Source organism: Lathamus discolor, chromosome 5 (genome assembly GCF_037157495.1).
Source record: "Lathamus discolor isolate bLatDis1 chromosome 5, bLatDis1.hap1, whole genome shotgun sequence".
Lineage (NCBI taxonomy): Eukaryota > Metazoa > Chordata > Aves > Psittaciformes > Psittacidae > Lathamus > Lathamus discolor.
In genome coordinates, this window is record NC_088888.1 from 86,984,894 (window position 1) to 87,005,823 (window position 20,930).

The 20,930-nt window shown below is 41.4% G+C and overlaps 1 protein-coding gene across 1 annotated transcript in view; it reads right to left on the reverse strand.

The window, feature by feature from the left end:
- Positions 1-20,930, reverse strand: part of MLIP (muscular LMNA interacting protein) — a 140,058-nt gene that overhangs the window by 111,342 nt on the left and 7,786 nt on the right. The window lies entirely within an intron of this gene.

Consider the following 20,930-nt stretch of genomic DNA (forward strand, 5'->3'; position numbering starts at 1 on the left):
GTTATATGTTATGTTAGCATGTTATGTAGAGGCAGAAAGCATACAGAACAGCATTTTTAACTGGTGCTTTAGCATGACTATTGATCTTTCTCTGTTGGGTATTTGGGACTGAACTATGCTCATACACATTCATGCAGAGTGTACTGTTCTTTTCTAATATTAGGACATGACGTCTTGGATTTTTGAAATGCAGAAAGAATTGCAAAACTTTCAGCAGGCACTGTGAGCACCCCTAAATACAAGAAATGACCAGTCAGCATCTAAAATGAAGTGAATATCCATACAAATGGTGGTTATGGAGTCTGTTAGTTAACTGCAGAAGAATAACCTGGCTCTGGTTCACAATGATAAAGTCAGGAGGCCAATATTAGAAACTGTAGCACCAGGGGAACCTCTTGGCAGCTCTGCTGTGGATGCCAAGGTTTATAACATACCCTCCAGTTGCCACATCAACTGAGCTCATGTTGTCTCGGGGCTGATTCACGCACAAGACTAGCTCTGCATGTACAAGCAAGGGAAGGGGAAGCATGACGAAAGAAAATCACATAGAAAATATTTGCTACTGTTAAACAAGAATGTTTAACATTCTCTCTGGTCAATCTGGTTCATTAAGAAATACAACCCCTTGTAAAGCTGGCACTTTAAGCATCTCACTAAATCCTTAGTGAAGAAAACACACATCCTTTCCCTCTCTTCCTCTCAACACGTTGGTGAAAGAGACTTCTAAGATAGATAGATAGACAGACAGACAGACAACTATAAAAACCTTTTTCATCTTTGTGGAAATGACAGCAAAACTAGGCACACTCCTTTCTACTCGTTTCTACATGGATGCTGTACTCACGTAACCTTTAGAGCCTTGAATAGGAAGAAAAGGCAAACAAAGAAGTCATCACAACAGTGTATACAGTTTACATCTGAAAAGTTGACCAAAACAAAACAACCTGAGAGTGTTCCTGTTCTGACACATTCTTCAGAACAAGGAAAACTTATTCCATGACAATTATTTTTCCTTAGTCCCTTTTACCTTCATTTTCAGAAGTGTATGGCAACCAGTAGAAGAGTAAATGTGGCAAGGCAAACACAAAGAACTAGTCAAACCTACAAGGGCTGCAATAGTTGAGGGAATAAATATGCACTTGATGTCACAAGGGTAAAAATACACCCCAATGCATTTCCCAGAAATGCTGGGATAAAAAAGAGTAAGTGAAATAATACCCAGAGGAAAGCTGTAGCTGTTCTCCACTCTTCAGCAGGAAGGCAAACAGTATTAAGAAGTTAATATCTCTGAAATCTTTTCTATGAGGCTGAAACATATCCCTGTGGTGAGAGACTTGTATAATGCTTTTGCACCACTTAATGTCCTCAAAGGAGGCCTTCGGTGGGATCCAAACAGCAGATTACATTACACTTCTGCTTATATTACTGATCATTCCTGAGGCATGGGTGAAAAACTTGAAGCATCTCCACTCCCATTAACCTGTCCATTTGCAACAGTTATATATCACAGACAAGGACTGGAGCATCTCAGGTGGGCACATTCAGCTACATGTGCGCAGTGCACACCACAGCCCTATCCCACCAGTGGCTGGGATACCCCAGCTGTCAGCAGGTTCCCAAACGGCAGCTCCCAGGGGAGTCTCTCCCTTCTTGTGCTGAGGAATGGTTACCCATGTCGGTAAAAAACAGCAGGCTGTGCCTGGAGTTCATGCTGTATGTAACTTAGCACTCATACTAACTACACTAAAACGTAATCTTCAGTCATGTTTATACTCTCTGCTTCCAGGATCTGTTTTCATGTGTCAGCTCACCCATGTCAATGTTAAAGGTGATCACTACGGAAAGACCAGGGAAGTGACTATGAAGTGACTTCACTCATTCCATATAAGGTGCTAATGAGAGTATGCAGTTTTACAAGTGGGTTTTTCATTAATATTGTGGCTACTACAGCCTGAATATGAGATTCCATGGGGAAAAGGAAAAAAAAGGTGAAAATTGAAACACTATGATAAGGAAAGACCTAATTTCTCATGGATAGAAATTCGTACTCTGTATGCATCATGCTGCTGGCAGTGCAAGTGCTTGGGAGCTGGAGCAGGCTGCATTGGAGATGGGAACTGGAGCAAAAAGCAAGGAATACAACAGAGTATGACAGCAAACTTCATGCCATCATGTTAAAACCAGGGAGCACAAGAAATACTGAATGCAAGGCCTGGATCCTAATCCATAAGGACCCTGGAGGTAGCGCAGAAAGGCTGACATCTCCTTGTTATCTACCACACCTTGTTTAGCATGACATTTGAAGACTAACTGGAGGAAAGACCATGATCCTAACCATATGAGAATTTGGATTTATATAACTGTGGGAGTACATTTCTTATTCCTACATAGAAATAATAGTTATTCTACTCCAAGGACTTTCTAAAGACACCATTAGTAACTGTATATTTCCTGTTTCACTTTGCAAGGGAAAACGTAGTAAACAGGTGCTAAGTAAAGAGCATGTTCTACACATCGCCTAAATTACTGTGCTGTTTTCAATTACTTCTTTGCATTACAGTCTCTCGACACCTGTTTTTCTTCTCAAAGCAAGACCTAACAAAAGGCCAAGAGATGAAGTTAATGCAGAGAGGAGGGGTGGTTTGTTTGGTTTGGGTTTTTTTTTGGTTTTTTTTTGCAAGAGGTAAGTGCTGAATATCCAAAACAGAAGTACTATGTAAATAAACCATTTAGGCAGATATATTTTCTGTGCTCATTTGATCTGCTGTTCTTGGAGAAGGAAGCAAGTGACTATTGTGATGTTTGTGGGTCACTCTCAGCTGTGTTTTCACTCATGTGGTTACAGCAATTCTTTTACTTTGCCCATTTTCATATTCAGCCTGACTTGGCTGTAGCCCAGGGCTGCCAGTAAATGACTGTATCACACATCATACATCTGCACCACTTTGTTCTGTTTGCTCAGCATCAAATACACCATACGCATTCAACAGTCAGAAGTATTAATTTTGACCCTGATGTGCTCAATCATATTATACTCAAAGCCACCTACTTTGTTCACAAAGAACTATGATTAATACAGAACTCATATCTGCAGTGATTTTTTAAGGTCTGATGTGGAGAGAATTTCTGTCCCACACTTAAAACAAGCATAAAAGCTTAAAGAAAACCCAGTAGGCTCCCTTACTACTTGTAACCACGAGTCTGGCAGAAGCTGCAAATAAAGCTTTCCACGATATTTCTGGTGCCCACCCTTCTGTCAGCCCCAGCACGTCATGCCAGCAAGAATCTCTTACGTTACTCCAGCACATCCACCCAAGGTCACACACACATGCCTGGAAACTTCAGGACCTCAGCAGTGTTTCTAGCTGGTATTTCATGGCATGTTCCTTACAGAAATGAAGAGCGTTACAGAGCGGCTGGAACTGTACACAGAGCAGGCTTACCTTCCAGGCGGCCAGGAGCCAAGGGCAGGAAGCTGATCCTTAGGAGAGGTGGTTCCACATTCCTGCCGTGGCACCCGGCAGCTGCTGCTGTCTCTCCCTGGTCCACCCTGCTGGCTCTGCAAACACTCACAGAGCAGAAGGTAGAAGGCGTGGAAAAAGAGGGAAACATCACAGGAACCACAAGTCTCTGTTTTGCACATGAGGAAGCAGAGCCCTGTGTGTCATGTACAGGGAGCAGGAGGCACCTTGGCAAATTTTCTCCAAAGGGGAAATTTTGAATACATTTGAGGATAAAACCAAGGGGGGTTATTTCAGTAGTACCATAAATGGATTCTGAGAGCTCTGAGTATTCTCTGACATAGCAGTCGATGAAAGCTGTAAGTGCTTAAGTGTTTTTTTCTCTTCGGGGTGCTTTTAAGTCAACTGTGTTAAAATGGACTGTCCTTCTGCTGGCAAGGTCCTACATGTGCTGTCCTCCAGGAGTACAGACAGCAATGGAACAACTGACTTCTTTTCTGTTGCATGCCCATTGTTTCAGCTATATACACATGATGTTCCTGAATATTACTGCTATACTCCAGGCTGTAAAATATATTTCAATAGGTGCATTGTAGAAAAAGAAATCTTCCCTCCCACATTCAGTGATACTGTTTGCCTTGCCTTCTTTCACAATTATGGATGCGACAATGTTGAGACATTGGTAACAAAATACATTAGGAACGCATTAAATACCTTGTTAACTATCCTATAGGTGATGTGGCAGCTGAGAAAAAGAAGAAGCCAGTTGCCCATGGAAAATGAGCAACTGCTCCACAGTCAGGCAGTGGGCTTTTTCTAGGCACCTCCCAGGTGAGCAGCAAGCAAGAGCACAGGATATGAGCTGTCATTAACAGGCCAACTCCCATCATACCTTTTCCACCTTGTCTCGCCCACGCTTATCAAACACCAAACCTCAAAGATACATTACTCAGCACTGATAAGAACACGGGCATCTGACCTCCACCTCTTTTGCAGAAGGGACATGAAATATAATCACCTGCCCTAGCATTTTTTTGCTTAAGCAAAGCCTGAATACACATGTACCAGAGGCTTTGACTGATGGATTTTGTGTTTGGCCATTTACAAAACGCTCACAGCCATTTATGAAACATTTGAATTCATTTGTCAACTTGTGTTCAGGTTTTTTCCACAGAAAGTGCAACCACTGTAAGTTTATACCCACAACGAAATCCTCAACACTGCAATACGAAATGTACTTTGAAATCAAATCACTTGAAAAGGATAAAGTGTTTAAAAGTTATCTGAATGCTGACAGCATTTGGTTAAAAGCACGTAACTTTGATAGAAAGTATTTTTACTTCCAGGACCTAATGAAGAATCTAAAATAAATACCTGTACATGAGGAGGAAAATAAATGAAATGAAGAACTCTCAACAGCTCTCAACTACAATTTTTCCTGCAGCTCATGGCTGGTTTATAACAGCAGAATTAGCTTACTTCTTCTGCATCCTAGGAAGACATAAGAAAGCAATAATAAACAGTATGTTATTAGCTGGATTGCAAAAGAGTTTACAGGTTCTGAACTTGATATTTTTGCAATATGCATTGATCAAACATTAAGTCATTATGGAAGTACCCTCTTTATTTTGGAGGAAGAAAAGGGATGGCAAGCAAATATTTTTTTATACAATTTCATTTATCACCATCATTTAAGCTAATTCAAATTGGAATCCACATAATACAGTCTTTATTATTAAAGCCACAGCAGATTCTAAAGTAATGTTCATTTTGCAAATGAATGAAAATTAGTGTAATATTCCTATTGATATTTTCAATTAAGATGCTGATGTGCAAGATAATGAAAAAGCCGCAGTGGATGCAGCTGAGAGTCAAGAGAAATCTGGATATCATAGTGTTATTGCAAACTTATCTTTTCTAGATAAAATATCCCTTTTATCAGTAGGAGGTATTGCTCTAACTGTGTGAGAGCCATACTCTCCTAGGAACTTACTTGTTCCAGAAAAGCCAGCTACCAGCATTCTTTCTAGTCAGATACGAATGATCACCTGAGAAATGCCACAGAACATGACTAAAAGATGAGGATTTACCAGGTACTGAGTTGTCCTATATTATATTTACAGGAAAATAAATTGATACATATCATAAAACCCATAAATGCATACTTTATGCACATGAAAAAAAGTCATGACATCCCAGTCTAGCAGAGCCAGACCCCACCTCTGATTTAAGGCAGCACCACAGAATCTCAAATAAAGATCAATCCCAAAAGGCTCTTCTTAAGCACCTCAAAATGCACTAGAAACCTGAACAGCAGTGAAGAGAATTGAAGAAGAGAATACTGTTATACAAGAACATTTGCTCTTAAAAGCTTATCTCATGTATACACACACACATAGATATACACATGAAATACTGGTATATCACAGTAAGTAAAATTTGAGGTGTTCTGCTTATACACAGATCAGGAAAAGAAATAAAAGAGTCTCAGTTCCTCAAGTATAAGAAATTGATTTTCAATTCACTTTCAAGTGTGTAGTTGTGTAAGATGCCTCCTGCATTTAGATCTCATGAAACACAATTTACAGGTCCTGTCCAAATCTGATACACATTTACCTAGAGAAACTATTTTTTATTACACTAGAATAAGATACAGAATTCTAATGGAAATAACCTTTGGAAATAATATTTCTCTGCAGAGAAGAAAAAAACCACCAAAAACCAAAACAAACCAACAGCACTATGTAAAAGACAGAAAAGGATTTTTTATTCTCATAGAAAATGACATTAAAAGGAACAATCCAAAGGAACCTGGGGTAGAAAAAAGGGTAAGCTATATAGACAAAACATGGACACAAGTTTCAAAAAATACCCCCCAAACTATACAATTGTTTTCAGTGTGTTTCCAAATGGGTAAAGTACCTTCTGAATAAAAATCACATGCTCTTTTCACCATTGTATTAGGTTCTGTTGGATGCCCTTACAAGTGGCTATTGAAACATGTGGTCACATTCACATAACCTCACCCAGCACATTTTGTTTCAAGTGCACAGGTTCTGGTCAAAGGAAAGTTCAAGGCAAAGAAATACAAACATGGGTTCTGCTCCCCCACCTCAAATCCATGTTCTGTGTAATGGTTTTCCCTACAAATAAGGCATAGCGGTTTAACTACTACATTAAATGTAATCAAGCAATGGGAAAGAAAACCACCTGTGAAATCCTTCCAGAGAAGTACTTTATTAGGGAGGGTAAAAAGCACTGTTCAGACAGTCCGAATAGGCATGGCCTTCTGTGCTGTCTGGTTCCTCAGGCTCAAAGTCATCCGGGTCTGGGGGCAACTGGTCGTTATCCTCATCAGAAGTGGAAGGGCGGGTGAGGATTATTCGAGGTATCTTCAGCAACATGCAAAAGATTTCAGAGAAAAGAGTCAAGTCAAGAGCAGAGAAGTGTGTAAAGGGTTTAAAGGTGAAGCGGGTGATGAGACAAATATGGGAGAGATGTAACATAGCAGGGTTTCATAGGATCATAGAATAGTTTACTTTGGAAAAGACCTTTAAGATCAAGTCCAACTGTTCACCTAACACTGCCAAGTCCATCACTAAACCATGTCCCTAGTGCCACATCTACATGTGTTTTAAATACTGCCAGGGATAGTGACTCAACCACTTCCCTGGGCAGCCTGTGCCAGCGCTTGACAGCCCTTTCAGTGAAGACATTTTTCTTAATATCTAATCTGAACCTACCCTGGCATAACTTAAGGCCACTTCCTCTCCTCTTATTGCTTGTTACTTGGCTGCACTTCCACTAGCTCTGTCAGTACCCTTGGGTGGATCCCATCCAGCTCCATAGACGTGTGTGTCTAAGCAGGTTGTAACCATTTCCCTTTGGATTAGGGGGGCTTCATTCCGCTCTCCATCCCTGTCTCCCAGCTCAGGGGGCTGGTACCCAGAGAACAACTGAATTTACTGTAAAAGACTGAGACAAGTGGCATTAAGTACCTCAGACTTTTCATCATCCTTTGTCTCTATGTTTCCCTCCACATCCAATAAAGGATGGAGATTCTCCCTAGTCCTTTTTTTGTTTCCTTTTGTTTTCAGCTTTCTGAAAGTGTTCTATGCCAAAAATTGCATTGATAATTAAAGCAAAATAGAGAGAAATCACCTTTGCCTTTCACTGGCTAAATTAAAAAAAAAAAAAAAACAACAAAAAAACTTCCATAGGAAAAAAGAACAGAAAAAAACTTCAAAATTTCAAATAACTTCATTATTTATTAAATTCATGCACCTGAAATTAATAAATTATTAAGGACCATAAAACATATAAATTATAATTTATGTACCTATAAATTATCTAAAATACAATTATAAGCACATCAATTATTGCTCTTAAGAAAATTGCATATTTTGGCTTTTTTACTGACAAAATATGTTTAAGGGAAACAGTAAGACAAAATGTCAATCTGTAATTCATTAATAAGTATGCATATATTGATTTGATTCTTATCAATTTTTGTGCTAGAACTTTGTGTTCTTTGAGAACTATATTGCAATGTTTTGTAATTCATTTAAGTGCCGTAAGGAGAAAAGAGAATATCAGGTTATTTATGTATAGGCAAATTATGTGTCAGTAATGGTTTGTATCAATGAATGGGTTATTACAAGTTTAACTCTGACGTGCAAATCAGATTTTTTACTAATTTTTACAAAAGTTTAACATGCAATGAAAACAGATACAACAGTAAGTCAATATAGCTAATGAAACATATAACAGTAAGTCAATATATCTAATGAGCAGGTAATATAATAACAGGTAATACATAAAATGCACATCTGAGGCATGGTCTGAAAATTTTCAGAAAAGGTAGTATTTTTTATTTATCAGCTACTTAGTTGCATTTCTTCACACTTTACAAGAATGATTAATGTTGACACCACACAATTCAATCATTTCTATACCATTTCCTTGCTGTACATTACTAGATTTAGGAAATGACACAAGTACATAGATGCTTCATGGCTGTTCAGCTAGTCAGCCTGTAGGTTTCTGCATTGAAGTAAAATGAATTATTCCCCAGGTTCCATCAACTGCACTAGCTCCAACTCTACTGACTACTGGGGGGGCATGCACACACTACACGTAGATACTGAAATGCACATGTCAGTCCAGAGCTGAACCTCCCCCACGACGGGCATAAACTAATTTTAAAACCAGGTATAAATTAAGTTGTATTCCCTAGAGTATTGAACATTCAGATAGAGCTCTTTTTTTTGTCTTTTTTTCCTTCCTTTTGCGTAGACTAAGAAGGACACATTTCTGGAAGCTTTAAATAAGCTATATAGATCCTAAGTACTGGCCAAGGTAACAGCTCCTGGGAAGCTTTTCTTCTGTCATGCATGCGTGACAGCATCTATAAGCTTTCCACACACTGGGTGTTTCTCTCGGCTCTGTTCATTGCTGAAAGATATTTCTTACTTAACCATAGTCAGCAGATTTGTACTAAAGCAAATGCACATCCTATATAAAAGGGTGGTATACTGGGTCATATATTGAAATTCTGCCATCTCAAGAACCAGTGTGGAGGTCTATGCCCTATCTGAAATTATCTGCAGAAATACCCAGGACCAGACCTTGCATTTCATTGAGCTGTCTGTTCAAAGTTCAAGGAAGGCCTTTCTTTGTGTACCATGGTACTAATAAGTGTTCACGTTTCTCCATGACCAGATTGCATTAAATTAGCAAGTATGAAGGAAGAGTCACCGGTATGTCTTTAGCCATTTCAAACATGAGTTACTGAAATTCTCTTTATCAGCATGGTTTCTACTCCTCAGTGATCCCACTTGCAAGGAATAAAAATCCAATTCTCTGTAAAAGCTTTTCTTAAAATACTTCATGATTTCTGGAGTCTGACTATTGGGTACTATTTTCAAATACTACGATGGCACTAAGTCTTACTGTCACAAAGTTAATGTAATTGATGAAATGGAAAATAGAAAAAAAAAATCTAGCTGTTGGTGAGGCATAACCCTAAAAAATTAAACTAATAACATGAAGTTTTTGTGTGTTATTCCCCTCCACCACTGAAATACTCTTCTTTTAGAGACTATTATTAATTTTATTTATCACAAAAAAAATCACACATTTTTAAAAAGAATTACCTAAAAATTACTTAAAATTAATTACCTAAAAATTATTTTTTAAAAAGTAATTAATTATCTTAAAGAAACATAAAACTGAGATTGTAACAATATTGCTAGAGGAATGAATTCCACATGATGCTCCATTCTGGCATGAATACTTCACATTTCTCCGTATGTTCAATACACTGCAAGCTGTAATTTGGCTTTCCCAGCTTTCCAAAAAATGTAGTTCATTTCCCTGATGACACACTCTCTCCTACAACCACAGTCTGAAAGCCTGAACACCTCTAAGTGCATAAGTTGCCAGCTGCAAGACTGTGCAACCTATAGCCCTGGTTAGGCTCCCTGTTAGACAACTTCCTGTCCACTGGTTCATGCCTGTCCAACATTTCTATGGTAATTGTATCAACCTATTCCATGAAATAAGTGGTGCTGGGGGAAGTCTTCCATGTAATCTTTCATGCTGCTACAGACAGAATCATAGAATCAATAGTTAGGGTTGGAAAGGACCTTAAGATCATCAAGTTCCAACCCACCTGCCATGGCCAGGGACACCTCACACTAGACCATGTCACTCAAGGCTCTGTCCAACCCGGCATTGAACACTGCCAAGGATGGAGCATTCACAACCTCCCTGGGCAACCCATTCCAGTGCCTCACCACCCTAACAGGAAAGAATTTCCTCCTTATATCCAATCTAAACTTCCCCTGTTTAAGTTTGAACCCGTTACCCCTTGTCCTGTCACTACGGTTCCTGATGAAGAGTCCCTCCCCAGCATCCCTATAGGCCCCCTTCAGATACTGGAAGGCTGCTATGAGGTCTCCACGCAGCCTTCTCTTCTCCAGCCTGAACAGCCCCAACCTTCTCAGCCTGTCTTCATACGGGAGGTGCTCCAGTCCCCTGATCATCCTCGTGGCCCTCCTCTGGACTTGTTCCAGCAGTTCCATGTCCTTTTTATGTTGAGGGCCCCAGAACTGTACATAGTATTCCAGGTGAGGTCTCACGAGAGCAGAGTAGAGGGGCAGGATCACCTCCTTCGACCTGCTGGTCACGCTCCTTTTGATGCAGCCCAGGATACGGTTGGCTTTCTGGGCTGCGAGCGCACACTGAAGCTGGCTCATGTTCGTTTTCTCATCGACCAATACCCCCAAGTCCTTCTCCACAGGGCTGCTCTGAATCTCTTCTCCTCCCAGCCTGTAGCCGTACCTGGGATTGCTCCGACCCAGGTGTAGGACCTTGCACTTGTCATGGTTAAATTTCATAAGGTTGGAATCAGCCCACCTCACAAGCATGTCAAGGTCCCTCTGGATGGCATCCCTTCCTTCTGGCATATCAACCTAACTACACAGCTTGGTGTCATTGGCAAACTTGCTGAGGGTGCTCTCAATCCCACTGTCCATGTCAGCGACAAAGATGTTAAACAAGACTGGTCCCAACACCGACCCCTGAGGGACACCACTCATTACTGGTCTCCAGAAGGACATTGAGCCATTGACCACAACTCTTTGCGTGCGACCATCCAGCCAGTTCTTTATCCACCGAGTGGTCCACCTATCAAATTGATGTCTCTCCAATTTAGAGACAAGGATGTCATGTGGGACACTGTTGAACACTTTGCATAAGTCCAGGTAGATGACATCAATTGCTCTACCCCTGTCCATCAGTTCTGTAGCCCCATCATAGAAGGCCACCAAATTGGTCAGGCAGGATTTCCCCTTAATGAAGCCATGCTGGCTGTCATCAAGCACCTTGTTGTTTTTCATGTGCCTTAGCATGCCATCCAGGAGAATCTGCTCCAAGATTTTGCCAGGCACAGAGGTGAGGCTGACTGGTCTGTAATTCGCCCAGGTCTTCCATTTTCCACTTCTTGAAAATGGGGCTATACCTCACTTTTTCCAGTCATCAGGAACTTCACCTGACTGCCATGATTTTTCAAATACGATGGTCAGTGGCTTAGCAACTTCATTCGCCAGCTCCTTCAAGACCCATAGATGGATTTCATCAGGTCCCATGGACTTGTGTACATTCAGGTTCTTAAGATGGTCTCGAACCATATCCTCTCCTACAGTGGGCCCAAGGTCTTCATTCTCACAGTCCCTGCGTCTACCTTCCAAGACTTGGTTGGTGTGGTCAGCACATTTGCCAGTGAAGACCAAGGTAAAGAAGTCATTCAGAACCCCAGCTTTCTCCAAATCCTGTGTAGCCACTTCTCCCGATAGTTTCCAGAGGGGCCTACGTTGTCCCTAGTCTTTTTATTCGCTACGTACCTATAGAATCCCTTCCTGTTATCCTTAACATCCCTGGCCAAGTTTAATTCTAGCTGGGCCTTAGCTTTCCTAACCTGGTCCCTAGCTTCCCGGACAACATCCCTGTATTCTTCCCAGGCCGCCTGTCCTTGCTTCCACATTTTATAAGCCTCTTTTTTCTTTTGAATTTTCCTCAGCATCTCCTCATCCATCCAAGGAGGTCTCCTGGCCCTCCTGCTGCACTTCCTTCTAGTTGGGATGCAACACTCCTGAGCTTGCCGTAGGTGATCCTTGAATATCAACCAACAGTCTTGGGCCCCCCTGCCCTCTAGGGCTATATCCCATGGAACCTTACTAAGCAGGCTCCTGAAGAGGCCAATGTCTGCTCTCTTGAAGTCCTGAGTATCTCGAATTCGACCATCTCATGATCGCTGCAACCAAGGCTGCCCTGGAGCGTCACATTTCCAACGAGCCCTTCCCTGTTGGTGAGCACAAGGTCAAGCATGGCATCTCTCCTTGTTGGCTCCTCTATTACCTGCAGAAGGAAGTTGCCTTCCACACAACAGAGGAACTTCCTGGATCACTCGTGCCGGGCTGTACTTTCACTCCAACAGATGTCAGGGTGGTTGAAGTCCCACAGAATCACAGAATCCCAAGGGTTGGAAGGGACCTAAAAAGATCATCTAGTCCAACCCCCCTGCAAGAGCAGGGTAACCTACAGTACATCACACAGGAACTTGTCCAGGCGGGCCTTGAATATCTCCAGTGTAGGAGACTCCACAACCCCCCTGGGCAACCTGTTCCAGTGCTCTGTCACTCTGAGAACAAGGGCCTACGAGTGTGAGGCTTTTCCTATCTGCCTGTAGAGTGCTTCATCCACAGGTTCCTCTTGATCAGGCGGTCTGTAACAGATCCCGACAGCAATGTCTCCCATCGCTGTTCTCCCTTTAACCCTGACCCACAAACTCTCTGTTAAGTGATCACCTGTCCCCAGAGTTCCATACTCTCCAGCCTATCCCTAATATAAAGGGCAACTCCCCCTCCCCTCCTGCTGGGCCTGTCTTTTCTAAAGAGCCTGTAACCTTCCATTCCAACACTCCATCATAGGAGCCATCCCACCATGTTTCTGCGATGCCTATTATATCATACCCCTGTAGATGTGCACACATCTCTAATTCCTCTTGTTTGTTGCCCATGCTACGGGCGTTTGTATGGAGGCAGCTGAGCCGAGCTCCAAATGAAGCCGGCGCATTGGCTGGAGCAGCTGGAATATATCTACATTGTTCCGAGCATTTATTATAGATGCTGGCAACTGACTGGGTGTGTTGGGATGCCCCCTCCCCCAACACATCTAGTTTAAAGCACCCTTGACAAGTCTGGAAAGCCTCCTATCAAAACCACTCTTACTGGAGCAGCTCCACCAGCCCCCAGTAGACGTGGCCTACAAACCTGGGTCCCGTGTTCTAAACACCCAAACCCCTGACTATGACACCACACTTTTAACCATTTATTAACCTGGCCAATCCTCCTAGCTTTTTCTTGGTCCTCCCCTGTGTCCTGGAGAGTTGACGAAAAGACTGAGCACCGGAGCCCCTAACCACCTCTCCCAGGGCTCTGTAATCCTTCTTCATGTTCCCCAGGCTACTACTATCTATATCCCCAGCACCCACAAGGATCCCTAGAAGTGGGTAATAGTCAGTAGGACTTACTAGAGTAGGCAGCCTCTCTGTAACATCCCTGATCCGTGCCCCTGGTAGGCAGCACACCTCCCTTGAGATGGGGTCAGTCCCACAGATGAGTGCTTCTGTCCCTTTCAAAGTAGAGTCCCCTACCACTATGACCAGCCGCTTTTTTCTCGCAGCACCAGTAGAGATCTTCTTTAGCAGTGCATCAGCCAGCTCTTTCTGGTGTGAGCGCTTTTCCTCATCAGCCCCCTGCAGGACAGCAAAGCAGTTCTGGGTGGGGACAACAGATTTAGGAGGAAGCCCCTTGCTTTTAACTGTCCTCTTCCTCCTTTTTTGTTGGGTTTGTTTTTTTTTTTTTTTGTTACTAGTTCCCAGCTTCCTGGGTTAATGGCCTCCTTCTTTCCTCCATGAGCTAGAGGGGAAGCTTGAGGCCCCTGCACAGTTTGAGCCTGGAGCAAGCAGCCCTACTTCCTCTCAGCTTCCCTGACATCTTGCAGCCTATTAATAGCATCTCACATCTCAGCCACCTGCTGCAGGAGAACCTCCACCAGGGAGCACTGAGTGCAGCCCTACCCATTGTGTACCTTTCCCTCGCAAGACCAGTGCAGGCACTCTCTACAAATAAAGAGGAACTGGCAGCAAATGACTGACTAACTTTCTGCAGTGGAGGTTGAACAGTGTCTCAAGCGCTGCAAAGGCTGGAAATCTGTGCTCCCAAGAGGAAAGCAGGCTCAGCTTTGATCTGCAGCTGTCCCTCTGTATCTTCTCCAGGCAGATGAAAGCTCTCACATACACCCACTCATGCTGATTTAGAGATGTAATGCTGAGTCTCTCTAACAAATCAAATATTCTGGTCCAAGCACAGCCGTATCCTCTCTCCCTCTGCTTTCTGCACATCTCCCTGCCCACTCTCTCACTGAAACCCCATATGAACACATTGCTGTCCCCAAACCCACCACTGCTCCTTCCAGTGTGGCCAATTGTACTGCTCTGTGCCTGCCTCCTTGACAGGATATGGAAGAGCCCTGATTTCATCACAGTTGAACCATAGGTACCAACGACAAAACAAAACAACTCTTAATTGTGAACTGTGCCACCTATGCAATTGCAATAGCGAAAAGAGGATCAGGCCTCTACTTTCTCTCTCTTAGCATCAAAGTCATCAATCTCCTGAAAAAAAAAAAAAAAAACCAAACCAAAAAAAACCACAATAACAACAAAAAAACAAAACCAACCAAACAAAAAAAAAACCAAACCAAACCAAAAACAACACAACACAACACAAAATAGATGCAAGAAACACACTTCCCAGTTCTACCCACAGGGGACTTTCCATCTTCACCTAACCATCCCCTAGGAACCTAGCACTCTCCATCACTGCCTTCACATTCACCCTAGCTCCAGAAAAACCACAATCACCCCAGGAAAATGAAGCAATCACTAAGTTCTATCAGATTCCTTTCCTTATCCAGTTTAGGTTTTTAGGAAAAAAAACCCAAAAAAAACAAAAAAAAATACAAAACTAAAAGTAACAAAACTCAACATGATTTTTTGTTCCATCCTTTTCTCAAAGCCACTGATTCTCTTCCCAGAAGAGAAATCCCAGAAGTATTTTCAGATTTCCAGGCTTATCTTCATCAACCAGAGTTTTACCTTGTTAAATTGGCAAGTTTTGTTTTTGGAGCTTTTCTTTAACATTCATATTTTAATGCACATTTCCTTGTGCATCATGATTGAAGAGAGACAGAAGAACAGATTTCATGTGCATAAAAATGTCACAGAAAGTGGAAGCAAACTATTTCCACCACCCATTACAGGAAGGGCAAGATGGAGACATTTGGGATGGAAAGAAGGAAAACCTTTCCAGCACAGGCAACTGAGCTCAAGTTGCTTCCCTAAGGCATGTGGGAAAGTGTAGAATTCCCATTTTCTACCAGTAATTCTTCAGAAGAAGTTGCTCCTGGTGTAGGAAAACAGATTATCCAGGATCCTGTGTTGTTCCATTGTTTTACTCCAGTAGTTTTTACTGAATAGTGTCTGAACTTGTTTAAAATGTTTCTGTTGAAATTGCATAGTCCTCCTACTCGCTTCGCATCATCATTCACTCATTATTGAAATAATACCCGAAGCACGAGTCAATCCCAAGCCATCAAAATATATGGACTACTTTTCCAGAAAAATGTATGATTACGCATTTGAAACAGGTTACTATTTTCCTTTTTCCCCTGAAACTGTATTTGCAGTGCCTAAAAAGTAAATTTCTCAAAGGACATGTCCTATACCAAAACCAGTGTGTTCACTACGGGAATTTCATTCACTACCTCGTTTGCATCTTTCTCTCACTTTTCAACATAAATACTAAGACTTTGGACACTGGAAAGATTCACTAAAAAATTTCATTCTTGTTTAAATCAGGTATTGATAAAAATCAAATTATCTCACACACTCATTTAATGGAATTACCACCCTTCCTCAAATGTTGGGGTCCTTTAGCTGAGCACAGACATGGGCTGCCTATGCACTCCTAGTCCACTGCAAGAAGCCCTAAAATAAATCCATCTAAATAACCTGGGACAATTCAGCTGTGGTATTAGCTGCAAAAATTCTTTCATATTGAAATAGGATAGGAACAAACCCACAACTACCTATGATTCTTCAGCTGAAAGCGTCTTCTTAAAGCATAATAAATGAGATGGTCTGCCAACAGGTTAACATCCAACAATTTTTAACTTCCTGTTGTGCACATGTGCTTTCGTTTTCCACTTGTAATAAAAATGTTTGTCCAAAAGACTGCAGAACAGTCTGTAAAGAACAGCTCATTTTGTCTTTCTTAACCTTTTCAAAACAAATCCAAACAGAACAAAACACACCACCTTTTTTCTCTTCCATAAGTCTTCCCCTTTCCCTGACCTCCCCCCTCACAGGGCCATACTCCAATCCTTGCAGCAGAATAAAGCTCTCAAGGCAAGAGTCACAGAAAGCCTGAGCTTCGCATGAAAGGCATAACCAGCAGCGACAGGGCAAAGCACAGCTGCAAGCAAGGCCAGCCGCTGAGGAGAGAGGCTATGAATCAGAAGGTGATCAGACACATGAAGAGCCCAAGTTTGAAAGAATAGGGGCAAGGGGGAAGGATTTGGATTGGCCTTTTGGAAGAAAGACAGACAAATTTTTAACCCTAGTTCAAACAGGTCAGTTTCTAAAGAAAATATTTCTCAGCAAGAAAATACCTCTAATAGGGAAGCCTGCCTACTTCAACTCCATATATCTGAACAGTACATATTTGACTTAAGAACTGATCTTCACTGAAGGGTACCAGCCTTAGCTCTGGTGTAAACAGGAGAAAGCAAAATCATCTCCCCAGCTGAGAGCATTTGCAGGGGTTTGCATAAACCTCATAAATAATGCAATGATTTCACACTTAATTTTACCTTTTTGATCACCACTGCTGATGGCAGCATTATTTTAGACTTGAGCAACAGGAAATTGAGACTTCCCACTAAACAGTTCAAACATGCCTTTGCTAGATGTGAAAGGCTGCATTTGGTAATGACTGTACTTATGGAAGAAACTGTCTAAATCAAATTTCAAGTGAAGGAGGGCATTGAGTCATGCCTGAAAAAGTGTTACACAACTGGATTTTTAAATAATATCTTTTAAAAAATATTCCAAAATGCATCCAACTAGAACAACAGAGAACGAGCTGATCAACTGCTGCACAGTTCAGACCAAACTGGCATCCAGTATGCTATTTCATTAAAGCGATATGATGTGTTGCTCCCAAAGATAGAGACGAAGGATAAAAGCAACCTTCTCTCCAAAATAAAACTCATAGGAAATACAATATAAAGAGGGAGAAAGAGATTTAATTAACTCCTCTTGAATTTGTTACCCACAAGCAACCTCACTGCAGAAGCAGGCAAGGTAGCCAAGGTGCCGCAAGGGAGGGAGGCTGGGGCAGGGGCTGAAGCAGAACCACAAGAAACACCTAATGCACAGCAGCATGTATAAAACCATGTGTATTTGCAAACCCCACCCAGGCATTCAACACAGCTTCCCTTTAATAGCATATTACCAGGAACATTTTAATTAGCATGTGTTTCATACTGCATCCCTAACACTCCTGGTCTTGGAAATCCTTGATTTCATCCCTTCCCCTGGTGCATTACAGTGCCATTTCACTGCTTTCAAAGCTTGTGGCCAAACTCCAGGAATTGTGAAGTCAGATGGAGAGACAGGTATAAACCTCTCCTGCACCCTGGAGAAGAAAAATCTATGGTCAGGCATATGGAAGAAGCACCTCATTATGCTGTGCAGCAGAAGACTTCTGCACAAGGAAAGCAGTGGCCCATGCTGCTGCATTCATGGGGCCACTGGCTCATGACAGCACCTGCTCTGGATTGGAAGAAGGCAGCACATAATTCCTTACACTTCGAGCAGCCACACAGCTCTCAAGCACAGTCACAAACTCATGCCTGAGCTTTGGCACTGTGTTTTCAAACGTGCCGCCTCGGTTTTGCATGCAGCATCCCAGTGAGGGCCCAGAGCAGCCCATCCCTCTTCCCTGAGCTTATTGCTCTTTCCACACTGGTGTTTTGATCTGAAATCTACTTCAGCTCAGCATGGTTTTCTGGTGGTTCAATGCAGTAGACAAATGCCACTGCATTTGCTCTACCCTAAAATTTCTTCTATGTGAACTTCCTAGAGATTGATATCCTTTAAAGGCCAGGTTTAAAACTGGATATTTTCTCCCTTCTTATTGGGATAGCATGTGAGCCCTTTTAAGGTTTTATCTGTCTCCCAGAGTGTAGTATATATAACATTTGGGCATGTCACATTTAGAGCAAAGTTCCTTTCTATTCTTCCTATCCAGCAGTTCAGTGCCTCCAAAGGGCAATGCACAGAGCAAGGGAGTTAACTAAAACTCAACATTGCATTTCATAGCAGACAAAAATGAAAGATCAGTGTCCATCATGTCATATCTCCAATGTTGCTGTCCATAAAAGCATTTTATATAATTCCAACTTCATATGAAAATTGCCCTTCCTTCATTTCTTTCATCTTCTAATGTACCACTGGATAATGATTTCCCTGAAACTGGAAATTGGTACTGCATAGATTTTCATTCAAGTGCTTTCTGTGAAATCATTGATGGCCTGATGCTACTAAAACATTGAAGAAATGCATTCTTTGATCACATTGGAAGACTTAAAAGGTACTGCCCACATAAGCAGTGCTACCCATGGCCCAAGTTACCAATCCTTTGACTATGAAGAAAGCTCATCACCCCTGTGAAAGGCAGAGGTCATACCTGAACACCTGCAGGAATTCAGTACAGCCACCTCCTCTGCTGAATTCCTACAGAGTCCATGAGGATGCATTTCACAAGAGGAGATGCTGATCGTTTGTGTGATTGTTCAAATATTTATCCTCTTTTATTCTCAAATACTATGTTATGCCCTACAGCACGGTACCTTGCTTCAGTCTACTTGTTTCTTGTATGGTTTTTTGCTTATGTTGTCTTAAGTGCTTATATTGTCACCCAAAAGATGGGTTTACTTTGTAGATTTTTTCTTTAACTTTGAGGTATTTCAATATGGTATCTTGAAAAGATCAATTAATGACTTGGTTTTTTTAAAAGGTTTTTCCTATTTAGCATTGTTAATTACAAGCTCTGCAAAACTGAAGAATTTAAACTTTGAAGTGGGTCAGTTCTGAGTCAGAATTTGGTATCTCTGCACTTTTAACAGAAAAACTAAAACATTTGGCTTTTTTAGCTTGAAGAAGTTCTTCAGATTTGTCCAGTCCTTTGAGAGATTTTATATTAATTAGAAAGTCTCTAATACCCTTATGATGTTAATAGCCAAAAAAAATTGGATCCAAGAGATGACGATGCATGTCATGAAGTGACAGGAGATGCTGAAACCTGTCAATACTCTCCATTCAGTCAGACAATATCCATTGGAAACTTCAGTCAGAGCTTGAATAAAAATATTTTTTCTGGAGAAAGACTGTGCAGAGCTTGTTCTGTGTTTGGGAGGACGAGTAGGAAATAAGGAGCAGAGGGCAGAAGACAGTAAAATAGAGAACTGGAAAAGAACTCCAAGTTCCTTCTGTCAGCAGGGGGCACTATTGGCAGCGTTTGTATCCTGCATTTTTTCCTCCTCGCTGTAGTTAGGCACGCAGCATTTTACACAGTCTGCGTTGTAGATAGTTCTGTTTCTAATCTGTCATCTTTTGATGCCCATATTTACATACATACTCTTATGTTAATATTACAATTTTAAATTCCAAAGACTGTTTAATTTGGTTTTATATATACCCATTAAAGTAAAATAAAGGATTCCGTATTTTTGGTGGGATTAGCATAGCTGAGAGAAGTCTATAAAATACAGTATGTAAAAGAGTACTGTAATTGTAATTAAAGTTCTGGGGCCTCGACATTTCAATAAAATAACCATATTAAAACCAAGGGCAATTCCCATTTTTCCTTTGCAAAACAATGACTTGGCATGAAAGAACTTTTCGGTCCAATAAAACACTGATCATTCACACTGTCATAGAATCTTAAAGCTGGAACAAAGGGTTTCGAATTGAGTTTGACTGGATGTGTTAACAATTCAAATGAGCCATTTAGAATAAGTTAGAGCAACCAGACACACGGAGAACAAAGAGGAAACCTGAACCTGGTAGCAGCATTGCCCTTTATAATGTCAGAGCATCAGGCTCAGAGACGGGATAGACAATGGAAAGAGATGGACAGAGGGCTATGGATAGCAAATAAGAGACAAATATTATCACAGCATATGCAAAGAGAATGTTTATTCAAATTCAATTAAAAAAAAAAAAAGATAAAGACTGAGTCTATGCTGGAGGGAAGGAACAGTGATGACATAGGAGAGAGGGAGATGGGCAACATCCAGCACATAATTCAGCTTTTACAAGAAGAATAATAAGAGCCTTTGGCTTCTTTGACAACATGCTTCTCTCCTTCCCTGCCTTGATGCAGATGCACCCATCTTCTCTTGAAACCTAGTCAGAAATATGAAGGAAACAAACCTTCCTAGATTCCTAGCAAAGCAGATTCTGCATTAAGGTCCTACTGCCATCTGCTTATCTGAACGTGCAAAGCATGTCCTCCATCAGAAGCCAGGCTGTAAACATTTTTCAGATAAGACAATTACTGAGAAATAAGAGGAACTTCACCAGAGAAAGCCAAGACTGAGAGGAGATGAGATACTGACCAGTTCCTGAGCCAGCAGGATACTCCTCAAAAGCCCATAATCCCTAAAACTGCTCTAGGTTAAAGGCAATAACTACACAATTTGATAGGTTCTGAGAAACATTAAAAAAAAAAAGAAAAAAAGAAAAAAGAAAAAAACAAAAATACGGGTGTTTCTCCA